The sequence below is a fragment of the Mytilus californianus genome, unplaced genomic scaffold (genome assembly GCF_021869535.1).
Source record: "Mytilus californianus isolate M0D057914Y unplaced genomic scaffold, xbMytCali1.0.p SCAF_6, whole genome shotgun sequence".
Lineage (NCBI taxonomy): Eukaryota > Metazoa > Mollusca > Bivalvia > Mytilida > Mytilidae > Mytilus > Mytilus californianus.
Window position 1 is genome coordinate 108,145,468 of NW_026262712.1, and position 15,153 is coordinate 108,160,620.

At 32.0% G+C, this 15,153-nt stretch overlaps 1 protein-coding gene and 1 long non-coding RNA gene across 2 annotated transcripts in view; both read left to right on the forward strand.

Annotated features, from left to right (window-relative positions):
• LOC127704307 (DNA helicase MCM8-like) overlaps window positions 1-15,153 on the forward strand; it is a 98,512-nt gene that overhangs the window by 26,399 nt on the left and 56,960 nt on the right. The window lies entirely within an intron of this gene.
• On the forward strand, window positions 367-11,456 carry LOC127704308 (uncharacterized). Its single transcript, XR_007983210.1, has 4 exons — window positions 367-495; window positions 7,256-7,395; window positions 9,129-9,247; window positions 11,099-11,456. It is a non-coding gene; the product is annotated as an uncharacterized LOC127704308 (long non-coding RNA).

Sequence of the window (15,153 nt, forward strand, 5' to 3'; positions counted from 1 at the left end):
ATATATATATATTCTTTTACACAATGAAATCACAGTCATAATTGAAATTATATTTATTATATTTTATCTGGGACTATTATACTAAGTTAGTATAATAGTCCCAGATTTTATAAATATATATATTAAATAGTTGTGAGGGTTTAATTAACTAACAGCTCCATGTGGAGGTGCTCCTATGTAAAGGATGCTTATTAACAAAATAATTTGTTATATGTTCCAAGGATTTGTATAGTAGGAATGGGGGAACTAGCAGGTACCTATTTTTCACTTTTCACATGGAGAAATACTTTGAACATCAGATCAGGACAATATCCGTGAATCTCTCGTCCGGAGTCGGGTTTTTTTAAAACGCTTGAAAGATACAAATTTTGACGCGTCTTAAAGAGAAGAACGCCGTCAGCCGATTGTCAACAACAGTACTTGTTTCAGTTAATTTAACAAGACAAACAATACCAAGGAGCTATGAATCAATGAATACTCGAGGATGTACTACAGGTAACTCAAACAAATGATTTAATAGTGCAGGAATAAACAGAAATCTGCAATGACTGAATGAGAATGGTTTTCATCTTCGATTTTGGTATCGTTTTCGTTCGCTCCCAAATAATTTTTATACACGTTCGCCCCATAGGACCTAACGCATCTAATTTCAAATTCCAGTTGAATTGTAAGTTATTTTATTGTTTGTATACAGTAACGTAGCTTGCATTCTGTTATTCACGAAGTCAAGGGGTCTTAAGCTATCGATTTTTTTTAACAATTTGAACAAACTAAAGTTAAACTACCAACTTATTAGTTCATTACCTGCTTATAAATTTTCAATGTTCATATGGATACTTAAATCTTTTAAGACGCATTTATGATTTAGTTTCTCATATCGAATTCTTTATATGTCGCAACTTCCCAGATAATGGCAGATTAAAAAATATTTATGAATAATGGAGATGGATATGTCAAATTCTGACTGAGTCTTATACAGTATAAATTTGTCACTTCTTTTTTTATTTGTGTATGATTCAAATCATACGTATTACTATCTTATCTATGATTAACTCAAAAGTTATATAGATAACAAACACTTGGCTGACTTGCAGTTATCACATACATGACACAAGACAATCACTGACAAGTTTCCGGACTTGCTAGCAGTAACTGAAAGCCAGATCAAATACAATGTACCTAATCTGTTGTACAAAATGTACACTCTAATACTGGTCACGTGGCTGTACCTCACTTTGACATTAGATTTAACGTCATATCAGAAGCAACACAATTGACTTGAATTGTGTCAATTTTTTTTATTCCAGCATATTTAGATTACAGAAAACTACAAATGGTATAAATCAATAATGACAACAAAACGATACAGTATAAAAAAGAAGATGTGGAATGATTGCCAATGAGAATGCTACAGGTCACTGTACAGCATGGCCAACTATTATCCTCAGTGTAAGCCAGTACAAGTTACATATGTATCGCGCATGATTTTAATTTCTTATCCGTCTGATCAGTCTTTTCTGTGTGTGATATCTTATCAAGACAACATGCTGAGTTTGTAAAGACAATGTTGACACTCGTTAATAATTTGACAACACTAAGTAAACAATATTATAACCATATGACATTGTAGCATGCTAGGTTCCGCATGAATACGAGTTGTATAAACTGAATTTATTTCCAAAAGATAAAATTCGATTTTACCGAATATCGAACATACAAAATAAAAAGTCTAAAAGGACAAATACGAGATTATGATAACCAAACATATATACATGTATATATATCTATCATTAAATCGTTGGCTTGTTATAGTTTATAAAAGCACTTACATAAAATTAAAATTGTTCTTTAACAATTTCAAAAGCAAGAGGGTTGTAATTGTGAGGTTATATTATATTAGATATAATACTCTTGATTTCAGTAACATCATTTTTAGAGAAGTATGCAATGAGTTGACAATCAAAATATGGATAGATGTAATTCATGTAATAACAAAATACATAATCGAAAAATGATTCACTATAGTCATCAATAGAAATGTTCACACGATGTTGTTCGATTTTGATATATCTTAAACCTTTCTTTCGACGTAAATCCGAATATGAGACAACGTAGATTTTTATCTTGTTTTACATAAAGAAAGTCCCACAGAAAAAGTGTATACAATAATGTTCAGAGTATAATATAAAAAAAGGGGGGGGGGAGTACCCTGCCCAGATAATAATATAACTGATATGTAAAGGAAAGTTTTAACCACAGATTTGAACTTGACAATTTTATCTGAAATTCTCACCAGGTGACCAAATACATGTTGAAATTTGTGAACTTCACACGGATATCTTTAGAAAACATCCTAATCGAAACAACAGGGGTCACAGGCATCTGTTTTCAAGTATAATTCTGAATTTTAACGATTCCAATTATCTTATTCATTTGATAAATTAAAAATTTCAAATTCTGAAAATACATGTACAAAAAATGTACAATATACATTTTTTTTTTTTATAAATTTTGTAAATGTAAGAAGATGTGGTATGAGTGCCAATGAGACAGCTCTCCGTAAACTTTACATTAACAGAAAAATAATTAAAATAAGTTTCCTTTTTAATAAATATTTTACATAAATGTTCAATTGCAAAAGTAAAATTTTTTTCATGATAGAATCTTTTGAAAGGACGGAGACAAATTAAAAATAATATTTATTTTGTTCAATGCGATTTATTTTTCTAAAAGTTAAGTGTATAAAAGGAGAATGTGCATCAAACAAGCAATAGACTAGTAAATTCACATGTACATGTATGTATCTAAAATTTTGTTTCTTAAGGTAGATAGGGTGTCTTCCTCCATCTTGAATTTTGAAATACCAGAAAACAATCGGTCTAGATCTTTAATAAAAGGTGCAAATTTTGAGAGTAGTAGGTAATTCATGTGTAAGAATTTTCATTTCAATATAGAAAATGACCTATTTTATCATATTTATGGTTGTATTTTACAAAAAAACAGAATACTTTTGTTGGATTCTATTTTTTCCAACTTTGCCATATAAGGGGAGGCAACTCAAATGTAAGGGCAGATAATTCAGATAAAGTTACTTTTACAATAGAATGTGTTAGGAATTTACCTATTTTATTATGTAGCAAGAAAACGGGTCCCATGACCCCATTTTTTCTTTTTCTTATCTGAAAGCATACTATTAGAGCTATCTTCACATATATTTTATCTCAAAATTCTATGGTGTAGTTTTCGTTTTATGGCAGAAAATTGGGTTTTCCATGCATAATCATTACAAAATCTGTCAATTTTGCACAACCTGTAGCGTGAAAATAAGCCCCGTGTCCCATTCTTTTTATTATTTTTTTTTAAAAAGCATGATATAAACTACATTTTGGCAAATTATTAAAAAATTCTATGGATTATAATTTAGACACCCCATCTTCCTTAAACTGTTAAAATATTTTAGTTCAATTTATTTCAATTTTAAGCGATTGTCGTTTTGTAATCTTTAAATTAGCATTACTACATACAAATATTTTCGTATATAGTCCACACTGGCACATATGCTGCCCTTGTCTTATTCTTTTAAGACTTTGGCAATTGGTTTATCTTGGAGAATATTTTTTTTTTCTCATTTGAAACTTTTGTGCATTGAAATTTACAATTTATAAAGTAAACTTGAAAAGAAAGAGGCTATTAAACATTGTTAAACCGTCAAAGAAAAAAAAACACAAACAACTCATGTCTACTGAGAATAACAGAAGTTATCACATTGTCATGTGTTAACTATTTATCCATGAATATTATATTTACCTGGTTTGACTTAGATTATTTCTGGTCAACTTCAAAAAATGATCGCATCTCGATTTTTGAATAAAAAAGGCCCTGATTCAAAAAAAATTGTAAAATATGAAATTTATATCGTTGGATAGATTTAAAACCAGAGAATAAATATACATGCGAATGAAGCTGTTTCTAATAAAGATTTTATGTCAATTCATTAAAGAAAACCCATGTGCACACATTTTTGGTTTCGTATTGTATGAAGTACAATGTAATAGGTCGTGCACCCGGTGTTCTTTAATTGAAAAAGGCCCTAACTTTTGCAATCCTTATCAAAATACAAATTAGATCTGTAGAAAGCTTATAAATTGAACTTTCAAAATTGATGCCAATGAAAAAGAAATTTAATGATATTTACAGACAGCTAATCAAAATTTAAGATTTCCTTTAACAATCTATAGTAAATTTATCGATATCGATTGTGGTCAAATTTGACGCATGCGCAAAGCGGGTGCTGATAATAGTTGTGTATGGCCTTCAACAATGAGCAAAGCCCATACCACAAACCCAGCTATAAAAGGCCCCAAAATCACAAATGTAAAACATTCAAACAAGAAAACTAATGGCATAATTAATGTATAAAAAATGAACGCTAAAAACAAATATATATGTAACAAAGCAACAAAGGACAACCACTGAATTAATATTACAGGCTCCTGACTTGGTACCGGCACATATATACAGAATGTGGCGGGGTTAAACATGTTAGGGGAATCCAAACCCTCGCCCTTATATATAGAATAGAATAGAATATTTTTATTCACCAAATTAGGGCCCCAGAAGGGCATATAGCAAACAAACAATATTATTATAAACAATAATATTTAGATATGTATACATTATGACAAGTTCACAGATCAAGTTCAATATATATTCTGTTCAGAAAAAATAACTTAAGTTGTTTTAATTTTGCAGAGCTACATTCACTCAAACAATCAGTTTTTCACTTTCATTTTTATACTACCGCAAAAAATTAAAAAATTTTGCGGTCGTATATTGGTATGAAGTTGGCGTCGTCGTCTTCGTCCGAAGACACATTGGTTTTCGCACAATAACTTTAGTTCAAGTGAATGGATCTCTATGAAATTTTACCATAAGGTTTGATACCACAAAAGGAAGGTTGGGATTGATTTTGGGGGTTATGGTACCAACAGTTAAGGAATTAGGGGCCAAAAATAAGCATTTTTGTAACTTCCAGACAATAACTTGTGTGTTAGTGTATGGATCTCTCTGACATTGTACCACAAGGTTCCATATCACAAAGGGAATGCTGGGATTGATTTTGGGGGTAATTGCCTCAAAATTTTAAGCGAGTCCCCTGGGGTCACCCCCACCCCCTTCTTTTTGAAAACTTGTAAAGGGTCAAGATCTCCGAAACCATATATATTCTTGTATGGGACAATAAAACAAATCAAATGATATCCATGGGGTATAAGGCGAGTCCCTTTGGGTCACCCCCACCCCCCTCCTGTTTAAGAACTTGTAAACGGTCGAGCTTTTCATTATTAATAAGATAATACCACATTGAGGTCCAAAGGGTCCTAAATTAAACTTTTGTTTAATTTCATCAAAAATTGAATTCTTTGGTTCTTTGATATGCTGATTCTAACAATGTTTGAGTGTTAAATCATCTCTAATTTTAGAGAACTTATATTAATTAGTCATCACTGGTTGTTGTTATTATATTATTGATTATAATTTGAAAAAATGCATCATATCTTATTTTAGAGAACTATTTATCCAGTTTGAGTTATTTCCATTTGCACAGAAAATATTATGGATAAAATTAACCTGTGTTTCATTTCAACATAAGTTAAATATATATATAGGGTTCTTTCAAATGCTGAATTTAAACTCTATTTAGATATTAGATTTTTAGGCCCAGTTTTCAAGTTGGTCCAAATCAGGGTCCAAAGGGTCCTAGATTAAACTTTTGTCTGATTTCATCAAAAATTGAATTCTTGGGGTTCTTTGATATGCTGATTCTAATATGTACTTAGATTTTGGATATTGGACCATAATAGGTATTTAAATATCCAATTTCAAATATAATAGTTCTTTGACTACATTCATTTTGTGTCACAAACCTATGATGTGTCAAATATTCAATCACAATCCAAATTCAGAGCTGTTTTAAGTTTAAATGTAGTGTCCATACTTGCTCAACTGTTCAGTGTTCGACCTCTGCAGGAAAATCCGGTTTGCTGTCTCTCTGACAGCCTCTTGTTCAAATTAGTCTACATTAGGGTCCAAAGGGTCCAAAATGAAACTTAGTTTGATTTTAACAAAAATTGAATTCTTGGGGTTCTTTGATATGCTGAATCTTTAAGTTCTTTGACCACATTCATTCTGTGTCAGAACCTATGCTGTGTCAAATATTTAATCACAATCCAAAGCTGTATCAAGCTTGAATGTTGTGTCCATACTTGCTCCAACTGTTCAGGGTTCGACCTCTGCGGTCGTATCAAGCTGCGCCCAGCAGAGCATTTTATTGTTATATATGCTTGAAGATATTGATCTGATAATTTTCATGATTATTGTATACATGTAGTTTTACCATGACAAGTTGCATATCAAGTTCAAATTTTGTTTCAGTTCATGATCAGATGATTTTTTTTTATAGCAGAAACTGTTTAGGACAAATGTAGGAATTATGGTCCAAAACAAGCATTTTTCATGTTTCATGGCAATAAATTGTGTATAAGTGTAGGATAACTATAAAATTGTACTACTTAATAGGTCATTTGTAGGTTCCATACCTCAAAAGAAGGTTTGGATTAATTTTTGGGGTAACAGACTAAACCATGTAAACCATTTAATAATTTGGGGCCAAAAAAAAAGAAGGATTTTCTGGTTTCAAAACATTTAAGTCTTGAATAATATACATTGTACATCATTTGTATATGTTCATACACCTGAACTAATATATAGATAAAAGAAGATATGGTATAATTTCCCTTCACCCAAGATTAAATGACATACATGTAGAAGTTAACATAAACTACAGGTCACAGTTCATCCTTCAACAATGAGCAAATCCCATACAGTCTAAGGGGAAATTGTAAACAATCAATTTCAAATGGTTACAACTTGAAAACTAATTTAATAATGACAAGGGGTCTTCAGTTACTGTTGTAAGACTACAATGGGATGACCTGCTTTTAGTTTAAACTACTGGACCAAATTTAATAAAATCATTAAAAGGGTATCTAATACTATTAATTATGATTTTCAAAACAACAGTGGATACAGGTGAGTGACACAGGCTCTTGAGAGCCTCTAGTTGATATTTGATAGTACAATTCTAAGTTTAATATAAATACATATAGCAAGAAATACATGTATATTATAAGCTAATTGTTTGCAAAACTCTTTGAATAGTATTGCGTCCACAAATGTACTGTTTTCTCCCTTTCAGCAGTATTACAAGGTATGGGCAGAGGAGTTGACTATTGATAATGACTGATACTGGAATTAATGAAGTAACCTACATGTAGTGTCCAATCTCTATGTGGAGTTTGCCTATCAGACAGTCCATTTTTACATGTACCAAAAAATGTACGTTGACAGCCAATGCTAAGTATTAATCTTAAACATATATTCAATGATTGTATGTGCATCTCTGATACATATATTTCGCTGTTGTGTGGCTTTATTTCTGATCAGAGACTGATAAAAATCAGATTATCCTTTATTTTAAGTTCAAATATTATGTACTAGTTACATGTACTCAATGTCTTGCATTCATTTAACTAATAATGATGATGTAGTATCCAACAAAAAGTATATCTTTTTTACCTTCATTTTATACCTCACTGATTGTGTATATGTATGAATTCTGTCAGATTGTGGTACTTAAAAAAAGTTTTGAGTGTTTTGCACATATACTTTGTCATTGGACTTTAAATAAATTTGATTTCTGATAATGGCAGAGTGTTTTGAACATTGCTTCATAGTGATGATCAGATTACCTTTAATCAATATATATACAATGTACATGTACACTGCTACTGTAAAATAAAGTTTCCTAAATATTGAACTAATTTTAAAGTAACAAAATAGTACTGAATATTAAAAGTAGATTTCCAGTACTACATATGTTTGGTACAGAAATAGTACCTATGCAAAAGTAGCTGTGTATATAAATAGAATTTAATTGTTGCAGATTGATAATTTTTAGTAATTTGAAAATAAGGAGATGTGGTAGGATTGCCAATAAGAAAACTATCATGATCAGCCACGGTCAAAATGAAGGGGATGTAAGCAGTTTTAGGCCACTTTAAGACCTTCAACAATGAACAGAACAATACTGTTTACTCAGCTGTTAAAGATCCTGACAAAATGCGCAACAGTTCAATCTAGAAATTTAGTACTAGTCATTTTGCTAGTGATGTTCACTTATTGGTTAAAAGAAAAATTAATTGTTTTCTCTCTTGGTGAATATTTTTATGCCCCTGCCGTAACGGTGGGGGCATTAAGTTTTACCCTTGTCCGTCTGTACGTACGTCCCAAAATTGGTTTCCGTTCTCTAACTTGAGTTTGCCTCAACCAAATGTTTTGAAACTTATACACAATGCTTATTACCAGAAAACACAGATCAAGTTTGAATTAATTTTGGTGGCGTCACTTTAACTGTTCTAGAGTTATGCCCCTTTATAAATGGAAAAATTGCAAAATTTTTAGTTTCCGTTCTCTAACTTAAGTTTGCCTCAACCAAATGTTATGAAAATTATACACAATTCTTATTACCACAAAACACAGATCAAGTTTGAATTTTGGTGGCGTCACTTTAACCGTTCTAGAGTTATGCCCTTTAGAAATGGAAAAATTGCAAAAGTTTTAGTTTCCGTTCTCTAACTTAAGTTTGCCTCAACCAAATGTTATGAAACTTATACACAACCGTTCTAGAGTTATGCGTGTTTACAAATAGAAAAACTGCTGAATTTTTAGTTTCTGTTTTCTACTTAAGTTAGCCTCAACCGAATGTTATGAGACTTGCATACAATGCTTATTACCACAAAACTCAGATCAAGTTCAAATTTGGGTAGCATCACTTTTACCGTTCTTCAGTTATGTCCCTTTATAACTATATGATATGCAAGCAGGGGCATCATCTGTGTCCTCATGTGGACACTATCAACATTTATTTAAAACAATTGCCTGTGTGAATTTGACATATATCTAAATGAATTTTCAGTTGTATTGCCATGTTTTTATTTGGAAAACAGTTCATCAGCATGATCAGGTTCAGGTCTTATATTTATAATAATCACTGGAATTTAAATTTTCAGAATTAGCTCCCCAGATGTAAGTGGAAGTGAAGTTATACATGTTATATGTTTCGATGAAATGAATGACTTGATTAGATATACATGTAGTGGAGACCCTATAGATACAGTACATGTAACTGGTATGTATTTGTTACAGTATTTGCTGTCAAAATTGTATAACAAAAATGCCGAATCCTGTGCAAATTTAAAAAGGAGTCCACGCAAACTGACAAAATAAAAAAACACTATCAATCAACAGATCAAGGGAAAAGTTAATCTGCTATATATACATGTATGGAATAGGCATGTAGTTAGATTTGTTTACCCCTTTTCAGTCCATGTAAATTTATGAGAATAGAATTTTATATTCTTGATTTCCTTAGATTTCAATTCTTATTTCATATTAATATTCCCATGTGTATATATGTTATGCTTGTAGTTTGAGGAAAATTATCAAAATAGCTTGACCAAGATTAAACAATAACTGCTATCATGAATTAGGCCATTTTTGTCTTGTCTGCAACTGATTGTATGGTGTACATGTCTGTCTGGGCAGGGTTCATCTTACCATGACCTGATATTCATAGTTCATTAGTCAATAATAAGTTTCATATTTTGGTCTGTTTGCAGAGGCGGATTTAGTGGGGCAGGGGGCCTCCCCCCCCCCTTCCCTGTTCTGGGAAAAATTTGGTTGATTATATAGGGAATCACTGAAGCTTGACCAGAGCGGGCCCCTTCTTAGGCAGTCAGTGGGCCCCCACTTATGAAAATTTCTGGATTTGCCACTGTGTTTGTTGTATACTGTACAAGCTATAATCAATTAACAGATCAGCTATATTTGGGGTAGGCAATGATTGTAAGGTGCACATGTCTGTCTGGCTTGGTTTTTCTGACCTTGGCATTATTTGCTTGACAGTATTTTTTTCATGGATCATTGGTTATGTTAAGTTTATATATCATACTTATAGTAAAATTATATCTTTAGCATGTTTAGAACAATCAACATAAAATATATCATGAATAGTAAAACATGCAAGACATTTCAGCGTGTTTACTCGTCTCTTGTGATATCTATTTTATATAAATTTATACTGAGTGCCAATAAAAACACAATTCTGGTCCCCTTACACGTGCTACAGCACATGTAGTTATGCCCAGCAACAGTCGAGGGGGAATAATATCAATTTACCCCTGTCTGTCCGGATGAGGATACTTTGTTTGTCTGGCTATCTCCTCCTACAGTTTTGGAGGTACAACTTGTTAACATGGCAAAGTTCAACCATAATGAACCGCCACACCTCTGTTGCAGAGGTAATTAAAAAATGTACAGTCTGCTAGATTATCAATTTTCAGAGCATTTGGAGTTTTGATTTATACCCCTATGGAAGCTAATCACAAATTTCTTAACTGGAAAAGTATCAGGTAACCAGATGTTTCCAGAATGCATAGAGCCATAAACATACTGTGTTAGTATTGTAATTTAAATGGGGCTAAGACATGTAAGAAGGGGGCTTGAAAATGATGAGTTGTGTTTCTATAGGCACTAAGTATACTTATATATACAGGTAATGTGTAGTACACATACATGAATATGGTTTGTTTTCATAAGTAATTTATTATAAAATTTGACATGGTATGATTGCCAATGAGACAACTATCCACCAGAGTCCAAATGACTGAATATTGACAACTATAAATGATCATATGTACAGCTTTCAACAATGAGCAAAACTGATACAGCATAGCGAGCTACAAAATGTCCTGAAACAGGGTTGGCAAAAACCTGGGTTTTATGAGTATTGCCCAGCCCAGTGGGAATTACTGGGTTTTACTGGGTAAATCACCATCAAATCACCAATGATCATGTCTGAGCTTAAAATACAAAACAGTTATCTCCTAATTATAAGTTTGGTAAATCATTGGAGATTAAATTGGTGTTATCTTTTTTGCTTGACTACAGAAACAAACATGCTGATTTTATTATATTACAGGAACTGTAGGAAGTATTCAAAGAGTCTGATTGCTAAGTATGCATTACAGGATTTTATCATTGGAGCAACATCTTAGGAGGAGAAGTGCAAATGTATGAAGGAATCCTTGGGTACAAATAGCAATTATATGCAGAAGAGGACTCTTAAACATTATTAACAGACATGTAGTCATAGTAGTGGTGTTTTCAAGAAACGTAAACCAACTGGAATTAACAATTGTGTATATTTTTTCAACCACAAGTACTTTCAGAATATAATACAATTCAAATTCAAATTATTGTGTCAACATACAAGTTACAGTAAAAAAATGAAAATGCATGTTTTAAAATGAATTTTATATAAAAAAATGAAATAACAGGAATTTTTAGCTTATTGTGCAGCCAAACTTTGAGATCTTTTAATGGTATATGCCTGTTGTTTGTCAACATTTTGCCTTAACCTTAAGATCAGTGTTAAAATGAGAAAAAACTATTTTTGCATATATGAAATAAGAAGTAAATGGTTGTAAATTACAGAGAGCCTTTCAATATGGTACATTTGTATATCAGCTATATTTCACAGAACTTTCTATTTTAGTTTATTAGTACAATGAGACATGAGGTATACATCAATCAGCCAGCAATATAACAACAAAAACACCTGAAAGGCATTAAGGTGCTAACATGCAGTCCTCAACAAAAGACAGGTGTCTAAAAGATATGCCATGATCTATTTAATTGACCAGAGGCTATAAAAAAAATTACAATATGAATCAAGAATAGCCATCAACACCAAATTCTCTGAATATTTTTTTTTTGAGATTTTTGACAACCACTGAAAAGATTTCTGGCTTTAAGCAGGTACATGAATATGTGGCGAGGTGAACTAGTTTTTTTTCTTCAAAACCTTCTTAAAGAGAATTGGCATCTTTTGCAAGTAGGTCTTTTCCATAATGTGATTGGTTTGTGTCAAAACTGATGACCACACAATATGACTTATACAAACATAATAAAAATCAACTCAAATGAAATATACATCAGTGCAATCAACTTCTATAAATGACCACAGTCCATAAATCATTTACAAAAAAGGATTGAGACTCAACACAACCAAAAAAGTTCTAGGAGTGAACTAAGGTGCCCTGGATATAATTTATATCCTGTGATGCATTTGCTTGCCTTCTTTGTTTAAGACCAAAAAATTTTGGAAACAAAGAAAGTAAAACAGAATGGAAGTATGAACACATGGTCCAGACCAAGAATAATATTTTTCATGTTTATATATATATCAAAACAGAATTTGTATTAGATTAGAATTGACTTACATAAATAAGCTCAAATCCTGTGAAATTAGTGTGATTGAGGCTGAATTCACTTTAATTTTATTAAAAAAAAGAAGCTCGATTCATGTTAATTTCACGTGAAAAGTTCACGTGAAGGCTCAATTCACGTGAATTTCACATGAAAAATTTCACGTGAATTTCACGTGAATCAGTATTTCACGTGAAAATCACGTGAGTTTAACGTGAAATATTTCACGTGAATTACGCGTATAAGCTCGATTAACGTGAAATTCACGTGATTTTTTTCACGTGAAATTCACGTTAATTTCACATTAAATTCACGTGAACAAAATTTGCCTGTGTAGGATATCTATATTTGGTATATGGGTTCCTTGCAACGTCTACATGTCTGTCAGACAGAGTTCACCTGACCTCAACCTCATTTCATGGTTCATTGGTCAATGTTAAGTTTTGTGTTTTTGTCTGTTTTTCAAGTACTATAAGCAATAGGTCAACTATATTTGGTGTATGGAATGATTGTAAGGTGTATATGTCTGTTTGGCAGGTATCATCTGACCTTGACCTCATTTTCATGGTTCATTGGTCAATGTTAGGTTTTTGTGTTTTTTTGGTTTTTCAAGTACTATAAGCAGTAGGTCAACTATATTTGGTGTATGGAATGATTGTAAGGTGTACATGTCTGCCTGGCAGGTATCATCTAACCTTGACCTCATTTTTATGGTTCAATGGTCAGTGTTAAGTTTTTTGTGTTTTGGTCTGTTTTCAAATACTAAAAGCAACAGGTCAGCTATATTTGGTGTATGGAATAATTGTAAGGTCCACATATCTGCCTGGCAGGTATAATCATACCTTGACCTCATTTTCATGGTTCATTGGTCAATGTTAAGTTTTTGTGTTTTGGTCTGTTTTTCAATTAGTATACTCAAAAGGTCAACTATATTTGGTGTATAAAAAAATTGTAAGGTGTATATGTCTGTCTGTCATGATTTATCTGACCTTGACCTCATTGTCATAGATCTTTAAAAATGTTAAGTTTCTGTAATGCTTTTAGTAAAACCTTTACCTTTAAGACTTTCAACATAAAATCAATGGTCAGTAAAGCAGACAATCTTGTTATTCAGAACTTTTCCCCTTGGGCACCTTGATTATACCACTTGACAACTTTTTGATACCAAACATTGAAGGTTCCTTAGGCATTACATACCCAGCTTTGAAATTATCTGATCAGTTTAAAGTTGTATTCCGATTTAAATTCAAAATATGGACAGCCCGGACAACTATCTTGAAGATGTCATACACTATTTGTAGTCTACTATTATGGTAAATCTGCTATACAAATTTGTTGGGCAAACTTTAGTTAAGAGTCTTGTCTCTGAACTATCGTTAACATTGCTATATTTATTTCGTAACCCTTTCTTAAAATTTTTAAATACTGTGAAATTACTTTTCTTCGTGGGTATCAATTTAGTGGTTTGAGCAAAAGTTACATGTTCGTGGGTTCTTAATTTCGTTGATTTTAGTTTTCTGACAAAAAAATTGAGTGAAAAATTTGAAGCATCAGAAATGAAGATTCTTGAAAATAAATCATTTGTTGTTTCATAACGATTTGCGGGGCATTGCAAATTAGGTGTCCATTTTCACTTACTTGATCGTCTTTCATTACTGACAACAATCATCAAATTTTTAATAAAACAATTGTTTCGGAAATAAGCTGATTTATCGGTGTCTTCCCGATTGTCCCACTTTTTGAAATTACAGGTAAAAAAGTAATGAAATTTTGTGGGACAATTGGGAAGTTTAAATGTGGGACAATTGGGAATTGTTTTGATAGTGATTAATTTGTTTTTATAGTGTGTTGCAGTTAATTAAAGGTCACTAAACAATGTAACTTATAAAATATGAAAAAAACATGAACAAATAATAATATTTACATATTTCATTTTGCACATAGTAGGTACAATTATAGTATCATCAAACACGGAATATAATATGAAGTCATAAAATTTTAGTCTTAGATGCATATTTTTTTTAATTAGTTTTTATTGGCTTTGAACTAGCTGTCAGTAACTGCGAATACTCTCAGACCTGTTACAGTACTCAGTGTCTTTGTTGTGGTGATGCATAAGTAGCCGTCCACGTTCACTCTGTGTTTTTGTTAGATGTATTTCTGTTTGTACCCATCTGATGAGAAAAGCCTTTTTCAACTGATTTTTATAGTTTATTCTTATGTTGTTCTGTTTCAACACTGTTCCAGGTTATTGGGAGGGTTGGCGCCTTCAAATAAGTTTAACCCCACAAAATTCTGTATGTGCCTGTCCCAAGTCAGGAGCCTGGTATTCAGTGGTTGCCGTTTGTTGCTGTGTAACATATTTATTTTTCGTTCATTATTTTGTACATAAATTATGCCATTAGTTTTCTCGTTTGAATTGTTTTACATTTGCCATTTTGGGGTCTTTTATAGCTATGCGGTATGAGCTTTGCTAATTGTTGAAGGCCGTATGGTGACCTATAGTTGTTAATTTCTGTGTCATTTGGTCTCTTTGGGAGAGTTGTCTCATTGGCAATCATACCACATCTTCTCATTTTTTATGGAAGTCTGTTTCTACTTTATAGTTGGTGAAGAGTCCTGTTGACTGCAAAAGCAATGGGAATATTGGAAAAACAACCTTTAATAGTGATTCTTGGAAAGGCTGATCTGGCAAAATTATAGACATCAGCTTCGTAACAATAAAGACAGTTGTTGGGTTCAGGTGAATCTGACGTTGGGTGTAAG